The sequence below is a fragment of the Periplaneta americana genome, chromosome 14, assembly GCF_040183065.1.
Source record: "Periplaneta americana isolate PAMFEO1 chromosome 14, P.americana_PAMFEO1_priV1, whole genome shotgun sequence".
NCBI lineage: Eukaryota > Metazoa > Arthropoda > Insecta > Blattodea > Blattidae > Periplaneta > Periplaneta americana.
In genome coordinates, this window is record NC_091130.1 from 76,834,371 (window position 1) to 76,847,155 (window position 12,785).

A 12,785-nucleotide genomic window follows, 5' to 3' on the forward strand; every position below is an offset into this window, starting at 1 on the left:
TACAATATTTACTGTTTAAACACTCTGAAAGATCTGTCTGTTTTAAATCTCGTATATGAATTATTTTCTCGGAAGATTTTAGTGATTAATAGTTGTGTTCCCCATAATAACTACTAGAAGAATACATGCAATCTTTTGAACGAAGTCTGGCTGTCCCGAGCGCTCACGGAAATACCCGATTCCAACTTAGTCTCTCAGACCCCGGCCACTTTCATTTTGACCAAGCGTACATACGGCTGTGCTGATACGAGTGAGTGCGCAATGTTTGTTTGAAGGACGACAAACAGCTGACAATCGTCTAGGAAAAATAGGATTCAATGGAGAAAGGGGAATCAAAGAAGCAATCTGACATTTTCAGTGGATTTATTTAAGTGATTGTATCAGATATACGTTTTTAACACTACACATCAAGACATTTCCTGTGCAGATGAAGTCAAATTGCAACAAATTTAGTGCATGGTATGTATGTCATGTTTCTATTTCTTATGTTCAGCTCATAGTTCATTTTATTTAATAGAAATTTCAAAATATTCTGGTGATTTCTGAGGAAAGGCCACTACCATGATTCTTACTCTGTTCGATCGTAAGGGATATTATAAAGGACCTACGTAAGTATTCGAAAACTTGCATTTAATACGAGTATGTAATGCATAAGATAACACTACTTCACGGAAAGAGACTGAAATAGAGGGATGGCAGACTATGGAAAAGGTTATAGACTTTTTCTTAAATATAAGCAATATTTCGTTACGAAGTAGAAATATAGGCCTACAAAAGATGTTTAAGAACATATATATGTTTTGATATTTATTATGGGAAGTAATGTATGCCTCTAATAGAATATTTATCACCATCATTACCATCACCATCATCATACATCGAAATCTAAGATAGACGCATAGGTACACTTATAATATTGAAAATAATTTAGGCTACATAGCAGTACAATTATTAAAAACTAACAATGCTTGTTTGTTTCGTGTATTTGGGTTTAACGATGACACACTCGTTATCAAGTTTAGGATCCGAGACAAGAATGAAGTGAAGTGAACAGTGCAACAGAATATAGATGGAGAGAGACGGTGCTGTGAGTTTTGTTTACCTGTGTGTTGGTGTATAGTGAGAATCACGTAAGTGTAGCTCCTACAAATCTATTTTGGCCGTCCCTTCAGTGTTGCTAACTAATACCAGATATTACCAAAGAAGGTAAAATTACAATGTTACGTAGTGAAATAATAATAATAATAATAATAATAATAATAATAATAATAATAATAATAATAATAATTGAGAGAGGAGGTGTTTGAGAATAAGATTCTTAGGAAAATATATGGGGCCAAAAGGGATGAAGTTACAGGGGAATTGAGAAAGTTACACAACGCAGAACTGCATGCATTGTTTTCTTCACCTGACATAATTAGGAACATTAAATCCAGACGTTTGAAATGGGCAGGGCATGTATTGTATGGGCGAATCCAGAAATACATATAGAGTGTTAATTGGGAGGCCGGAGGGAAAAAGACATTTAGGGAGGCCGGGACGTAGATGGGAGGATAATATTAAAATGGATATGAGGGAGATGGGTTATGATGATAGAGACTGAATTAATCTTGCACAGGAAGAGAGCGATGGCGGGCTTATGTGAGGGCAGCAATGAACCTTCGGATCCCTTAAAAGCCATTTGTAAGTAAGTAAGTAATAATAATAATAATAATAATAATACTAATAATAATAATAATAATAAAAATAATACAGTATTAACAATAACATTGTCTTACTTATTTACCACATCTCATCTTTATGTTGCGAGGCGTTTCCTAAATGATTCAATAAATTATGAAATAGTATATTTTCCTCCTGCACTTCTCGCATATAATGTTGGTAACTAGGATTAGTGTGATCTAATATTAAAATCTATTTTGTCTGCAAACATGAAATTCATTGCTTTGACTAAACAGTTTACGATTCATGAAACTTAACCTAAAAATATATTTACTGGTACTTGCTTGCATTTTCACCAATTTCCTTTACTGCAAACCGAAATTGTTACTGCCAACGTAACAGTTAGAAAATAACTGCCGGTTGTAGTATTTGTCAGTACCCGAAATTCTAAACAAAGTTGGTAAAAGAAAATTCAACCTCAGAGCTAGAAAATCACTATAATCCACTAGCATATGTAGTAATAGGGGAAGAATGGTTAGGTTTCACCCTTAGGGTATTAAGTAAGGTGACCTGGACTATTCAAACCGGTTCGTGATCAGAGGTACAGTATTCTTCCGTCTCTCCCTACGAAACGAACTCAGGCCATCACACTGCATTTTCAATTCATAGTGAACAGTTTTTTCAAACTAATTTGCAAGTATGTACTACATAGTTGTTCATTGTAACGCGAACGACTTCAACGTCACCAAGGGACATGAAAAATTGTGAGGCATGTATCCTACTTCATTTTCCACCGTCACTAGATTGTACTATTAACAGTAGAATATAACGCAGCACATTGACGTCGTTGTTTACATTCACAGGATGTCTGTCTACTATGTTCAAGGAACTCTATAGTCAAGTTGTACGTACATTAGCTGCTGAAGTGTCCCGGATCCTAAGCCTACTCATTATGTATAGACTAATCACTAATCACTCCTTTACTAATTTCAGTCTACTTTCATCCTTCCTCACAATGTTTTAATCTCGTATTGGTAGTGACTCATATCTTGTTGATTATTTTGACGTGTAAAGGCGCGTACAGACATGCGCGTCGAAGCACAATGGTTACGCGGTAAATTTTCCTACGCGCGCCGGAGTCCGTAATATAAGAGCCGTTCAGAGCAAAAGTGGTGTAAGTCAAAATTGGGCAATGATGTTTAAAGTAAAAATTCTGAAAAATACAGCGCAAAGTAGCAATTAATATGTCTTTCTTGCTATCCACTGACTACTAATAGTTTAAATAAATTGAATATTAATTGCTACTTTGCACTGTATGTTACAGAATGTTTACTTTAATCCTCATTACCCATTTTTGACTTACACCACTTCTGCTCTGAACGGCTCATATAACGTCTTTGGTCCGTAACACGTAACCTACTATCCAAGAAAAGTACGTAGAATAGATTTCATCTGCCTTGCCACCAGCGTTCCGCCAAGAATGTTTCCAACAAGGATGTTGCTTGCAGCAGCCAATATTTAATTTGCATTATGCGTGAAACGGAAACTGAGACGATGGTGGCAAACACAGTTATATAAACGTAAATGAATGGAGTGATTCAAATTTGCTGACTGACATGAAGTTTCAAACAACTCATGGACATTATAAACATTTTAACAAGAGATGGACTGATGTGAGACCGTAACAGACCACCAGGTATAATACACGTTTTGAATGATGTTGATACAAATTTTAACAGAATGCCACCTATAGACTTTGAATATTTGATTAATTTGGTAAGATCTAAGATTGCAAAGAAGGATATCACATTGACGGAAGCTACCTCGGTCCAAGGAAGACTGGCAGTGACAGCGCGATTTCTGGCTACCGGTGTTCCCATACTTTTCTTGTTACAGCTCCGAAGCAGTCTCCTGGGGTGGTTGATCAGTCAGACCTCCGGGTTGTCACGCAGGCGGCCCGGGTTCGAGTCTCGGTAGTGATACTTGTGGCGGACAAGGCCGCAGTTGGGATTTTCTCGGGGTTCTCCCGTTTTTCCCATATTAGACATCTACATCATTCATCTCGTCGTCATTCCATAGCATTCCCCGATCGCCGCCGACTGACCACGCACGGAAGGGACTGGCCTAGGGACAAGGGGAGGGTTGCCTGCTCGAAACCTGAGTACACAGCGAACCTTAGTCTGGTCAACCGGTGTGGGTTTAGGAATACGTCTACGCCTAGCTTCAGGTTTAGCGCAGTAGATCGTAAGGTCGCAGTGTTAGGTAATTTTTTTCTCTTGTATGGAGGAGGAACCCGAAGGCTTATACTGCAGCTTGAGACTTGTGCTTACCACTCCTATTCTGTGAATAATTGGGTAGCCGAACGGCTACGCTCTTGTACAAGTACAGCACACCGCACCGTGAACTTAACTCGGGTTATGGTACGGATGAAGATGATTATATGTGAATTAATAATGGTGAAATGAGTGCGAGGTCCAACACCGAAAGTTACCAGCAATTGTGCTTCAATTGGTTGAGGTAAAACCCCGGAAAAAACACAACCAGGTAATTTGTCCCAACCAGGATTTGAACCCGGGCCCGCTCGTTTTACAGTCAGACGCACTAACCGTTTCTCCACAGCAATGAACTAATTAGTTTAATAGTTTAAATTGCATATCTAAAAACAATATGTATAGAAAAGGTCAGTTAAAATGGAACAATTACAAAGAGATTGTACAATCAAAAAATCCGTCAAGATTATAAACGGATTTAAAATTAACCAACTAGAGGTGTAAAAGTTGAGAGCACCTCTGCTTAAATTAAGAATATGTGATGGAAATTTATTTCCAACTTTCAATGACATTTGACAAAAGATTTTTTGGGATTTAGTAAATCTGCATGTTATGATATTAAAATCATTTCCTTGTCTTTAGTTTTGTCACCTCTATTAAAGTACCCTTTCAACCCTCTAGTAATTTCTTAATTAAATACAGCAATGTTTCCTGCTATTATTCTTTCACTGACTCATTGTCGTAAAATCCAAAGGCAAACCTATGTTCAAAGTACGGCAGGGACAAACCAGAAATATTTGCTTACACGAGATATAAAGTAAGTGCTAAGAGCAATGGCAGCGAAGATGCTAATTTAATGTGACTAATAACGGTACCGATGGACCTCCTGAGTCACTCAAAATATACCAATCTGCATAGCTAAATAGGTATTTCTGTTAGAAAATTGTAAGTTCTGACACATCTCAATATATCCCCATCCTTTTAAGTGTGCATCTCTCTAATGATTGTACAAACTTTCTGATTTTTGAATTAATAAATCTTCATTCTGATGCCGTAGCCAATTTTGAAATTTTGTTTCCAATTAATTATCATCATTGAATTGCATTCCTCTTACGTGACGAAAAATATTTGAAGCGAAATTTACAGAACATGAACTGCAGCCTTGTATCAAATTCTCCTTCCATTAACTCCTGCAAGAGTTGGACATAAAGTTGATATTTAGTACTGTGGAGACTAATATTCTTCAAGCATTCGCTTTCGTGATATCTAATGCAAGTAGATCCTATTTTACGAGAGACGAATGTAACAAGCGTCAAATCATTGTCACTGGACGGGCTACAAGACATTTTTATGTATCTGACATCATACCCATGTTCTTTGAATTCAGCTTCTGTTCTACTCACAGCTGACTGTGAAATATGTTGCCGATTTGAATAAGTTTCGTTATAGTATATTGTGATACAAGCGTGGTAGCGTAAGTACATTTTAACAGAATCGAGGAAAAGTTAGAGAAGACGGGACGAAGCCAAGTCTTCTCTCTTTCCGAGACTCTGTTATGCACTTAACACATGTATTGCATACTATTCTTTGGCCGATCGTAATAAAAAATTAATTATAGTTAATCGTTTTTAATTTAAATAGTTCGTTTTTGGACGCTAATATTTTCATGTGTGATCGCCGTTTGTTATTTTTCGATAGGTGTTATTCATTATTCGTATTTGTCGATAGCAGAGATGGAGGAAATAATTTAAATACCGATATTTCGATAAACGATATATATTACAGAAAATATATCGGTATATCGAAACGATTAACGATATATCGCTATTCCGTTAGCAACTTAAGAGAATCTAATGCAATTACGTTTGCAGTGTACATTTATTACAATAAGCTTACTTAGGCTAAATTTTAATAAATGAATAAAATATAATATTTTATTACTCAGTCAATGACAAATCAATGTAAAATAATGACTTATTTTATAGTCATTAAGTTTATATACATGAATTACAAAATTGCGAACGTTTTCGCCTATTCAGGCATCCTCAGGCAGAGTTATACAATATCTCATGCCCACGTGCATCAACGTCGGTTAGTGTAACCACCAGTTAAAATTGTCATCTAACCTCTGGTTAAGCATTTTTACAGTGGATCGACCTCGGTTACGACTTAAATAGGAGGTTAACCACAGTAATCTATAACCGGCCATTTTCGAGCGGTTAAAGGAGATAACCAGTGATTAGTAGAGCAAGTAAAGCAAAATGGCGGCCAGAGCCACAGATGTTTACTTCGAAGACGATTATTATTGTACAGTACTTGAATTACTTGGATAGAGCGTGGGCGTGAAGTTTCTTTAGTGGAAAGAGAGAATCTTTACGAGGAATTAGGTGACTGAAAATTTCAGGAGGGATTTTGTTTATCAAAATCTACAAATGGCTCACTTGCAATAACTCAAAAACAGTCATATTTCTTCTGTTGATCAGCTCCTTATGTTAAGATTCTATGTAACTGTTATTTTCTGTATTTTAAGAGGGAATACTTGAATATCTCTTTCTCTGTCACTGGCTGAACAAAGAGAGGTTATGGATGGATCTTAGGATAATGAACAGTAACCTGGTGTAAATGGGATCTTGGGTAGTACACACATTTCTACTAATCTTCTGCATCCTTTTCCTTCATGGATATTCCTTCTTTATTATATAATATATTTAAATCTATTAAGTAAGTCTATCGATAATTAACCTCACATTGGGATATAATCATTTTTGCATTCAATTTTCTATTTTGTACGATTTTAACCTAACAGCAATGAAAAACAAAGAAATGCAACTCGCAAATATAACAGCGCCCAAAGGCAAACAAATGCAACGCGAAAATGTAGGACATGTTCACTTCGATGTAGAACGGAGTGAGCGCAGTCGTTTTTAGATGTTGACTATTATCTTTGCTGTGGTATGAATGCTTTCCTTTAGTCATTTTGTAGAAACAGTGTACCATCATAGACTTTGCTCTGGTTAAATGAAGTGTCAGCTAACTATGTTTAAGTAATCGGTGATTATGAATGGTGCACAGAAATTACATTTTAACCACGGTTACTGTTTAACCGTCGTTTCGTAATCTATGATTACTGCGTTTTTAACCGATGTTGATGCACTTCGCCATCAATGTCACATACGTAGCTATTGGTGGTGAGTACTATTTGAATTAATGATGTACAAGCCATCTCCATTAATAAAATGTAATATTACAGGTAGTAAACTTAATAATGTTAAAAATGTTAGAACCATTTAGTAATTAAACTTCATAATATGTGGAACTCTTGTTCAGTCCAATGAGTGGTGAATATGTCGTTTAAAATGTGACAACTGCATAGTTAGCAACAGTTACAGTCCTAATAGCAGCAGGTCGTCTCACCACTACATAATTTACATTAAACACAGGATGTCATAGTAATCCATACAGTTGCTAACTATGCAGTTGTCACATTTTAAACGACATATTCACCACTCATTGGACTGAACAAGAGTTCCACATATTAGGCTATGAAGTTTAATTACTAAATGGTTTTAACATTTTTAACATTATTAAGTTTACTACCTGTAATATTATATTTTATTAATGGAGATGGCTTGTACATCATTAATTCAAATAGTACTCACCACCAATAGCTACGTATGTGACATTGAGATATTGTATAACTCTGCCTGAGGATGCCTGAATAGGCGAAAACGTTCGCAATTTTGTAATTCATGTATATAAACTTAATGACTATAAAATAAGTCATTATTTTACATTGATTTGTCATTGACTGAGTAATAAAATATTATATTGTATTCATTTATAAAAATTGACAATCTGAATATTCCATCATGCTTTCTAAGTTAAATTTTAATAGCCTATTCCTTATTAGCATTGAAATTAACATAACAGTCAAAAGATTAAATGTAAAATTTCTACAATAAACAATACATTTCCAATATCATAATTATTAAGTAGTTCCTAACCTAAATCAATTTGCTGAAGGTAAGATGAGCTTAAATGATACAATGGGAAAGTGTTAAGTGAACTCTATATGGGTCAGTATTTGATATTGAAACATTCATTCACTCATAGTGTTCTGCCCAAGGGCAAGTCTTTCACTGCAAACCCAGCATTCTCCAGTCCTTCCTATTTTCTGCCTTCCTCTTTGTTATATACTGTATATACTAGTGGCTTGTGCAGCAAATGCTGCAAACTAAAATCATTAGAAGTTCAAATTTATTTCCAATGAAGAATACCAGACATTTTGGAAGTTATTTGCTTCCATAATAATGAAACATACCCCTCTGAATGGTTTTATTTATGCTAAATACTTTTTATTGAACCTATCCATCTTCAGTTCTTGAGTTTCAATGCGAAAACGCAAGTAACAATGTCAGGACGATCAGTCGGTTTTCCATGTGGGAGTGAAGCAGTAGCTATTTCAGGTCATTGCGGACTGTAGGTCAGAGTTAAGAAATTATCAGGTTTGCCATGCTTTCCAACAATAGACATAGCGTCTTGTATAGCTGCTACATGTTTCCTGAACTACTTCGAAATGTAGAGGGTAGAATCATTTTATCCTGCTTAATCTCTCTTCCTCTCTCAAAGTGAGAGTCCAAGTTTCACAACCATAAAGGACAACCGGTAGCATAACTGTTTTATAAATTCAAACTTTCAGCTTTAAATATCTACACCACACCGTCATTAAATATATGGAAAGACCCATATCATTTGATTAATAACTATAAAATATTTCATTTTTAATAACAATATTGTTATCTTACGTAAGTTTTGTATAGACTACTATATAGCCGTCACTCAGTAAATATTATAGAAATGAAGATCTAACTTCGGATATTCTATATGCCTACTTATATAACCCCAAAAGTTTTCATTTTCATATCATCAATAAAGCATTAATCTCGTATAAGTGACAAATACATCATGACATTCACTATAATAATATTTCATTTTTAATGGTAATAATGTCAGCAAAGATTCTTAAGTTTTGTAGTTTTTAATATCCAATACATAGACAGCTGTACTCAGAAAATTACACACCAGAGAATCTGACCTGTAAATTCTTTTTAGTAAGTCTTGTAGCAAGAGGAAGTTTTTAATAACCAATATCACATAAACGTTCTAAAAAAGTTACACAAATGAAAATCGACATATTGACATTATGATGTCAGAGAATCTGAGCCATCTCAACTCTAAATATGTCGGCAATTCTGCAGGTCATAGCCTTCGTGTGATATTGTTTATTGTAGTGTTTTGTTTTATTCTGAAAAGCCACATTTCTCAAAACTGACGACAGATGGATTTCGGAAAATAGGAAAATGATGTAGAAAAATAGACATTTTACTGAAAACTACTATTTTTCTGAAAAACTTTGGGTTCCAGGCTTCAAAATAAGGGGTCATTTATTAAAATCCGTTCAGCCGTTTTCCCGTAATTTCCATTACCAGTTCAAATTTTATATATATATATATATATATATATATATATATATATATATATATATATATATATATATATATTCATTCATTCATAGTATTCTGCCCAAGGGCAGATCTTTCACTGCAAACCACAGCATTCTCCAGTCTTTCCTATTTTCTACCTTCCTCTTTGTCTTCGCATGTGATCCACATATCTTGATGTCGTCTATCATCTGATATAATCGTCTGTCCCAAACTCTTCTTCCGTTCACCATTCCTTCTAGTGCTTCCTTCAGTAGGTAGTTTCTATTCGCTTCTCTTCACTTCGTCGTAATGTCCATGTTTCTGCCCCATACAATGCTACACTCCACACAAAGCACTTCACTATTCTCCTCCTTAGTTCTTCCTCTAGAGGTCCCCAGAAGATGCTCCTTTTTCTATTGAAAGCTTCCTTTGCCTTTGCTATCCTCATTTTGACTTCTTGGCAGCAGGTCGTGTTACTGCTTATAGTACACACTAAGTATTGGAAGTTGTCCACTTGCTCTACTGTCTCATTTAGAATTCGCAAGTTTATCTTATTTACTTTTCTTCCTATGACCATGGTTTTCGTCTTGTTGGCATTTATCTTCATTCCATACTGCTCACAGCTGTCGTTTAGCTCCAGTAGCTTATTCCTTAGTATCACATAACAATGCCATATCAGCAAATCTTAAACATTTTATTCTTCTTCTTCCTACTATAACTCCTCCCATGTTCTGAAAACAGTTCTTTACTAAATTCTCCAAGTAGATGTTGAACGGGTAGGTGATAAAGGACATCCTTGTAGTACTCTTCTCCCTATTTCTCTTGGTTCTGATATTAAATTTCTTCTCCTTTGACTCGTTATTTCATTTACTGAAAAGCCTTCTCTCTTTCCCATCCAGCCAATTTTCTTTAGGATCCCCATCAGTTTATTCCAATCCACGATTCAATTATTCTAATTTTATATAGGATTCGATCCACGACATAAATATAATGCTCTTTTCTAGATAACAATGTAATCATTTTTAAATGTAAGTAAACAGTTCATGTATTTATTTTTAAATGTAAGTAAACAGTACGTGTATTCATTTTTAAATGTAACTTAACAGTACTTAGAATGTTACAAGTTTTATCAAACTTCACAATTGATTTGATACAATCCTTCTATCGTAAGTTCCCATTGCAAATTATTGTTACACTCCAACATTCCAAACAACAATGATGATGGTGATGGTGGTGATGATGATGGTGGTGATGATGATGATGATGATGATGATGATAGGGATAGAATTTTTATGTTCTAAAATATATAGGGCCTAATAAGAAAACAATGTCAGTACTAGATTGTGCATAGAAATTCTAGTCGTAAATAAATCTCAAACAAGTATTATATCCTTGTTTCCTCTTTCCATTTCAAAATATAGAAATAAATGTTTGGAGTCAGACGGTTCCTTTTCAGAGTGGCAGTTGCTCCTGCCTTGGAGAACATTAATACTAAAACAATAATAGGTAAACCTCTCGTCTCAGTCTCACGTTCGCATACGTTGCATTTTGAATTCAGTACTGCATATTAAACAGTTTGAATTCGAATTCCAGACCAGGCAATCCGAGAAAGGCATTGATTGGATTGGATATTTCAAGATTGCACAATTATGTAACTGCTCACTTTGCTGAACGCCATCTCTCAGGGAATTATCGGAGTTAACTAAGCTTAGTGTGGATTTGGTTGTTCATAATAATTCCACAAAAATAAAAACAAATACAAAAAAACGATAAATTTATGAGAAAACCGATATATTATACGATATATTAAAAGAAAAATTTCAATACCTATATATCGATATATCGAAACGAAAATATCGGTATTTTGTAAAAACCGATATATCGTTCCCATCTCTAGTCGATAGGTGTTATTCATTTGTTATTATTCGGCGGTGATTATGAAAATGTTGTAATAAAATAAATTATAATATAAAGTTTAATTTTTGTCTTCAAAGAAGTAGGTAGGTGCCACATTAATTATATACATCATTATAAATAAATAGCATATAGAAAATGTTTGTAGGTGACACATTAATTATATATCAGTGTAAATAGCATACCGGTAGAGGTTAATGCTTGAATACGTATTTTACTCCATGGATGTTTCCGCGTTCAGCCACGACCTCACGAGTGGCGCTCAGAGCAACAACCGGAAGTCGTCAGAAATGGCTTTCACGCTTACGTCTTATCTACATTAATTTCTGTTTTCTTATAATTATCCATTCCAATAAATTAATTTAGAAAGAGTGCAGGTATAATAAGACATTTAGTTATTTCCTCATAGCACATAGTGGTGCGCAACACTGATAGTTCGTTACTTTTAAGTAAATAACTAAAAGTTGATTTGATTTATTTACTTACCGCACGTGTATTGGTTTAACTTACAAGGCCTACCAAACAATATCGGTAACGTTGTTAAAAGACACGATCGGCCAAACAAAATTGTACAGTACATACCTCTTGTAGTGATATCTTCTGCCACCAAACATACTATCAACATCAAGATTTCAATACTCGCATTTTCTTTTTTCTTTTTTGTTAAGAACATCTTGTTTTATGTTGATTTCATCAATAAAACTGCTGTCGTGATACAGCGGTGATCTAGTGGCTAGAGCCCTGGACTTGTAGCCTAATCTTATGGACCTGGGTTCGATCCCTGGCGTACCCCCTAATTATAACTTGTGTTGAGCAAGCCCGTGGTTCAGTTAACACAGCAGTTTTCTCCAAGAGCTTCAGTTCCACTGTGACATCTCATCTCATCTCATCTCATCTCATCTCATCTCATCTCATCTCATCTCATCTCATCTCATCTCATCTCATCTCATCTCATCTCATCTCATCTCATCTCATCTCGGGCTTAGCATATACAGGGGTTTAAAAAAGTATCCAATATTTTAGGAGAGGTCCTCCAGCTTGGGGGTTGGGCGAAGGGCTAACAACCCATCACCGTAAAAAACAGCTTGTTACGAAACCTAACAGTAAGCCTCGGAATGGGACTGATTCTCCGGCACGACCACAGCAAAGGAAAAAGGTTATAAGATTTGGTACATGGAACGTAACTAGTCTTTATAGAACAGGAGGGGTAACATTAGTAGCAAAAGAAATCGCTAAATATAGAATAGACTTAGTGGGAGTACAAGAGGTTAGGTTAGATGGGAATGGCATTTCACAAATAGGCGATTACTTATTGTATTATGGGGAAGGAAACGATAATCACCTATTAGGAACAGGATTCTTTGTACATAAAAGAATAAAATCAGCAGTAAAAAAGGTCGAATTTATCAGTGACAGATTATCGTATTTAGTACTTAAGGGTAGATGGTGCGATATC